Here is a 6,938-nt window from a genome sequence, read left to right as displayed (position 1 = left end):
ACAACAAATACTGCGGCAATCACGAACTCTTGAACTTAATTATGGCTGTGTGCTTAGTGTGAGTTTTTTAACGTTCTCGATAGCGTAAGAGTTAACCCAATTTTGTATGCAGTTGGAACAGCGTCCCTAACGGCAAACGTAGGTTTTTTTTTAAACCTAAGCTGATAGCCTTGAGAGGCTATTTCAGCGGAACCTTAACTAGTAGGTGAGCTCACGGGGCTCAAACCTGACGAAGTTGCTAACACGAACCCTAGCAAGAGCCGTGCTTCGCAGAATCTACCACCGGATCGGAAACGCGACCCACTGAGAAGATCCGGCGAGAAACTCAGTGGGCTATGTCTGAGGGTTAATATACTCGTCGAGCCCTTCGTCGCAAGCGACGGGTTCGACGAGAACGGTGACCGATGCTTGAAGTACCTAGAAGCCGCGTTAGTGGATCGGAAGGATCCGAGATGACGTGTTTGGGGCGATGTCTACTGCTTTCCATTCTTTGGTGGATGTAAATTCTAAGCTTTTAAAAATTAATAGAAGTTATATTTTGATATACCGCCATCTATGTGTGAATGGAAGTAACATAAATTAGTAACATTTAATAGTGAAAGAACAGCTTTTAAGCATTGCAGTTAACAAAGAGTTCAGAAGATGGCGTTTATTCCAAGAAAAAAAAACCTGTCAATAGTCTAAAATCGATTTATAAATATAAAATATAACATTTTTCTAGAGTAACTTTCTAAAGTTTGGGCTAAATACATATCTTACAGATAATCTTTTCATTTTTTAGTTTAAATACCTACGCCAACGTTAGACATTCAAGTGATAAATTAAAAGTCACATAAGTCATGTGTCAAAAAACATCCTATAAAATTAGGAATGTCATCGCCTAGTAGGTACCCCCTTCTAGTTCGCAGGAAACTTCAACTTATTCGGTTAATAATGTTGCAGGCGTTGTTCGATGTGCTTGCTCTAGCGGCGCGGCGTTCAGCAGAACTTCAGTTCGTCTCTTTCCGATTTACTAACGTTACGTTGTTTAGGGTGTAAAAACATCGATATTCCAAGACAACTGTCAAAAAATCTTTGGATGCTGTGATAATTGTGAGAATATTTCGTATTTTTTTCTCTAATATGTCCTAGATTGTGACAGTATATACACGTTGAAGTGCTAGAATTCATGATTTCTTTAAACTATGTGGATATAAAAAAAGGAATTTGTGATGTTTGTGTATAAATAAAGTGTTTCCAAAGGATTGACCACTTAATTCGGATTACGACTATACGAATGTAAGTAAACATTTTAGTTAGTATTAGATAAGTTAGTACCGGTTTCGTATTTGTAAAATGATTGTGTTTAACATTTTTTTCTCAAATGTTTGGCGTACATTAGCACATATTTAATTAAAAGGGTAGTTGAAATAAATCACTAAAAATTAAAGTGTAATTTTACTTAATCAGCAAAAGTACTGACCTTAAATTAAATTTAAGTAAAAAGAATTACTAGGTATATTAAATCACGAGTAGCAGCTAATTATACAAACCATATTGCCTTAAATATTGTGTTTATCTTTCACTTTTTCTTATTTCTTTATTAGGAACAATTAAATATGTACTTAAACAGACATGTTTACACTATACATACTAGCACAATTGGTTCCAGACCTCCTTATTTAGTTATTAAATTGCTTAAAATATTTTTAATATAATCCAAAATAAATCTTAAAGAAATGCTTCATATTCTACAAAGGAATAAAATCGAAGAAATATTAAAGTATGTATGATAACTCTTCTCGTAATGTAATTTTTATTTAGTGTTATTTCTGTTTTTTATTTAAAACTTAAACAAAAAAATCCTTATGAAATGAAATATTCCTTAGTTGTAAATGAAACACTTTTCAAACTGATTATTATTATTTAGAACATCTACAATAAAAAAAAAGAGAAATTAAATATGTGATTGTAAAGTGAATATAAAGATTTAAAAGTGACAAGATAAGAAAGAATGCCAAATCAGGCTCACTAATAAAATGAAATAAAAGATAATTTTTATCATATTGACTGATAAAGAAACTGTGTTTAATGATACAATAGATACACTTATTAAATTATAGGTTAATGAACTAAATGCACATTGTGGCCAGCAGTAAAATCAAACAATTTCAATAATATTGGGATAAGTGATGATTAAATTGTTACAGCCAAGTTTCACTAGATTGAGAATAGAGTACAAACAATAATATCATAAATTTTTTTGGAGAAAGCATAATTATTGAAATTAATAATAAACATTAGCAGATCAGTCCAATAACAATAGATTTTTTGCATCCTGATGTTTATTCAATGTAAGAAAACACAAATCAGGATAAAATTCATAAATAAAACAGATATCAACAAAATAAATGTATTTGTCAACATAGTATATGTCTGCAATTGCTATTGTAGAATTATTTCAATGGCTTTTGAAGGCAGATGATTGTAATGACCACATGATGGGATGTATTCATGCGTGGTCATCATCTGCTACTCACATTTATTAAAAAAAAATTAATGATCAGGTCTGCTTTTGTGTAGATGCGAATAATATTTATTGTTCATTTTCAAGAATGATTACGTCCATAATATTAAAAACATGAATTTCTGTGTATTTTGCTGCATTACACATTAAATCTATGGAACAATTAAGTTTTATTTACCATTACATACATTAAAAGAATTAAGCCTCACAGTCAATACAAATGTGAAAGCTCATTATAAAATATTATAATTTGTAATGTGAAAGTTTGAGTATATTTAAAGAAACAGTTATTAGTTGTAGTTTAGATTTCAATATTGTTTAAAATTCTTGTGCGAGTTTTTAGTCTTAAAAATGTTTTAGTTTGAATTTAATTACTGATATAAGCATAAAAAGAAAGGAGTATTAAAGAAAATTATAGATTAATTAGATTTTGAAGGTTTTAGATTTTGAATTAGATTTAGAGGTTTTGAAGGTCATTGTTATCTATACTTCTATACTAATATTATAAAGAGGAAAGATTTGTTTGTTTGTTTGTTTTGAATAGGCTCCGAAACTACTGAACCGATTTGAAAAATTCTTTCACTGTTTGGAAGCTACACTATTCCCGAGTGACATAGGCAACAATCTTTTTTGAAAAAAATTAAGGATCCTTACTAAAACTCCAATAATGTAACCCAAGGTGTAAAAAAATTACTTAAAATATTCTTTACATCGAGTGCCCTGCGAAAACTATTGATGATAGAATAAAATAATGTACTACGACATTGTAGAACACATTATTATTTACAAAAATGTCGCGACAGCATATGTATAGCTATTATGGTTATGCCGCAAAACAACGTCAAATATCGTTGAAGTTTTTGTTAAACACCCGAGCGAAGCCGGAGCGGGCAGCTAGTATTATATATTAACATCACTTATTGAATATGAAAAAAATTATGGATCCTGAGTTTTGAATGGGAAGTAAATTGATGTGACTCTAAAAATTAGTCCTATTAAACAGAATGATTAGGATGCGATGGTGGTCTTGAGATGTCTAGAGGGCGAGAAGCTTCGTGGTTTTAATGGCAAGGGCGCGCCTCGAATCGATAGTACGCCCTGTCTGGGCCCGTCAGTACTGTAGGTCGTAACCCCTGTGAAATTGAAAATGCAATTTCGAAAAGGGCATATCTCTGAAAATGTAAAATGTTCAGGAAATGAAAAAAAACCTGATTATTTTCCAAAGCAGCGTAAAATTTAAAATATTAACTTTTGAGATATATTTTAGTGTTAATTAGCAATTAAAAAATTACTGGAATTATTATAAAATGGGTGTAGGTAAGCCTCAAAACTACATGTATATGAAAAAACGTATTTGACAAAATATGCGACATGGGCCCTTTTCGAAATTGCATATTCAATTATTTTCGACTTATCTAAATAGCTGGTCGTCTGTATAAAATGATTTCTACGACTTGTTATGAAAAGTGACGAAAAATCTTCTGCATTAATGTAACGATCAGAAAAAAACTTACTCTACATTTTTTAAGTCCAAAATCGAAGAGATCGAAACTATACTGTCTGGTCTAACTTATGAATGACATGAATTAGGGGAAGGTGCAACTGCCTGTATTAAAAAAGACCTCCAGGGAATAAACAAAGAGAGTGAATTAGTTTTTTTTTTTCGTTTATAATTTATGTACTTATACCTAATTTTTACACAATATTTACAATGTCCCATGTTGCGCGAGTCGCCATCTTTAATCGATGCCAACCAAAGACGTTTATATTAAAGTATTTATATTTTCATACATCGCATCGCGAGAGTATCGGTATCGCAGGATCCGACTGATGCATGACCACGACCACTCTGTCAAGAGTGTACGAATAGGAAGAAGATTTTCATACACTCTACGATATGTGTAGATACAACTTAATTATCAAATTAGTGTATTGTCATCGGTCCTCGATAAATCTACAAAGTTTGAATGAAATCTGGCCATTCAAAAATCGCGTCTAAAGAAGTCAGTTACAAACATACATACAAGTGAAGCTAATATAAAGCGTGTAAAAATACTACTAATATGGATATGAATGAGCTCGAAGTAGCCGGGTTGTAGGTATATTCTTATCTGATTAGTAAAAGTTGCTCATAGACAAGTAAATGAACCTTTTTTATTGCTTAGATGAGTAAATCTTCGATTAAGTTCGTTTTTTTTTATTGCTTAGATGGGTGGACGAGCTCACAGCCTACCTGGTGCTAAGTGGTTACTGGAGCCCATGGGCATCTACGACGTAAATGCGCCACCCACCTTGAGATATAAGTTCTAAGGTCTCAGTATAGTTACAACGGCTGCCCCACCCTTCAAACCCAAACGCATTACTGCTTCACGGCAGAAATAGGCGGGGTGGTGGTACATACCCGTGCGGACTCACAAGAGATCCTACCACCAGTAAAAAATCTGATTATTATTCTTATCTGATTATTAACAGCCGTTCATAGACCATCAAAAAACATCTGTCTCCTAAATAGGACAAGTAAATGAACCTTTTTTATTGCATAGATGAGTGAATCTTCGATTAAGTTCGTCTACAGTCACCAATGAAACAGATGTTAGCACATTCAAAAAATTGAGACAAATGCCTATCTATTAAAAAAAAATGTTTATTTAAACGCCAATAAATGGTTACCATTTATTTTTATAGTACAGGAAGCGAAGCACAACAAGCTGGCTCGTGTCACGACGTTCGAGATTTACGATTATAGTTTGGTAAACAAAATTATGACTCGAAAAAATATTTTTCCAAATGCAACGAAGGGTGGTGGTACCTACCCGCGCGGACTCACAAGAGGTCTTACCACCAGTATCTCTAATGGGATTATTTATAAATCATGTATTTTGCAGTCAACTTAGTGTCGTTAGTGATCTTAATGAAACAGCATTCGACCATCACAAAAATAACAGCTCAGATATTCGTATTATATGTAGTTACGGCTTCCAGCCATGTGCAGTGCATGTTGCATACTATCAGATTTGACGTCATACTTCACATTGGCGTACATACATACTAACAGCTTTGTATTCAAAAGAACTCAATTTCATTGTCCGCTTTTATAATAGTTCGCTAATTTGGTCGTAATTCGTCACTTCCGTACGTACATACGTTAAAATTAGCACGGGACTTTGTTAAATTGTCGGGTCATTGAATATATTATGTAGTTGCACCGAATATTAAACCTGTTATATGAACGTTTGCGATTTGTATAGAAGAAATTTGATGCCGCTATTCAATTAAGTGCTCACATGGTTCTCAACTATACTGTTTAGTCCAGAATTTGTTGGCCAGTAAGACGATTTTCGAATAGGTTCTGTAATTATAATAATTATTTTCAGTTCTTTTAAAACGTCGGACTGTGACGTTGAATAAGTTTTTTTTCATTGCCGTTGTAGACAGACAAGCTTACGGCCCATCGGATGGTGAGCGGTTAGCGTCGTTCATAGACGTCAGCAAAGAGGGTTTGAGCAAGCCGCTGCTTACCCAGTGTTTCCACTAAATGATTTCCCTACGCCTCAATTCAATTTTCCCCTTCTCAGGGCTTTTACCCCTCAAAAATTTTTCTGCTGTAGTTATTACTTTGGGCCCTAGTGTAGTAACTAAAAAAAAGGTCTTTATCGATTTTCTTCTATAGCCTGCCCACGCCTCTGGTGATACTATACTATATTATTGACACTAAATGCGTCAACAAAATTATTGACAAAATTTTGTCGACTTTGCACATCATTACTTTGGTGTAACTGTTACTATGATAATATTGTTTCTATGTGTACTATGATAATATTATATACTATGATAATATTGTTTCTTTCATACGGCAACACGCTAGTCCACGGTAGAGTCCATAAAAAATAGTTCCGAAATTTACCGCAATAATTATAGGTTTTACCCATGACTTCCCGCAATTTCCCCTTTTAATGTCTTCCCCTTTTTCTCCCCCTATGGACCCTAATTTCCCCTCAAATGGGGAGTTTCCCCTCATTGTGGAAACACTGTGCCTATCGTTATGTATTCTCTATAAGCCTCGTTTGAAGAAGGACATGTCGTAGCGCTCGTGAAACACCGTAGAGGGGAACTAATTTCAAAGCCGGGCGGTACGTGGGAAAAAAGATCCCTGGAAACGCACTATGGATGAACGCAGTGGGTCTGACTAGTACGGATGACCTCTACTGCGGAAGCTTTGGTAGCTTGCTTCAATAGTTTCGAAATGAGACCGTTTTGATCACGCGCTGTTACCATAACAGTTTACGTGTTTTGTTCCATGTATTGCGAATAGCCGTCACGCAATCACGAACGCGAGACATTCAGTCTTAAATTGTCAATATTGTCCATTAATTCCTGCACTTGTGAATTTACGATTTGTTTAGGCATCCGTTTGAAATGTTTACGCTTGATG

General features: G+C 34.1%; 1 protein-coding gene across 1 annotated transcript in view; it reads left to right on the top strand.

Annotated features, from left to right (window-relative positions):
* Positions 1-926: 926 nt before the first annotated feature.
* LOC101745193 (unconventional myosin-XVIIIa) overlaps positions 927-6,938 on the top strand; it is a 302,806-nt gene continuing 296,794 nt past the window's right edge. The window contains exon 1 of the mRNA XM_038016603.2: positions 927-1,278. The gene's annotated coding sequence lies outside the window, so the exon portion shown is untranslated. The remainder of the gene's footprint in view (positions 1,279-6,938) is intronic.

The sequence above is a fragment of the Bombyx mori genome, chromosome 16 (genome assembly GCF_030269925.1).
Source record: "Bombyx mori chromosome 16, ASM3026992v2".
In the NCBI taxonomy this organism is placed as follows: Eukaryota; Metazoa; Arthropoda; class Insecta; order Lepidoptera; family Bombycidae; genus Bombyx; species Bombyx mori.
This window is presented reverse-complemented; position numbering and strand designations above follow the sequence as displayed.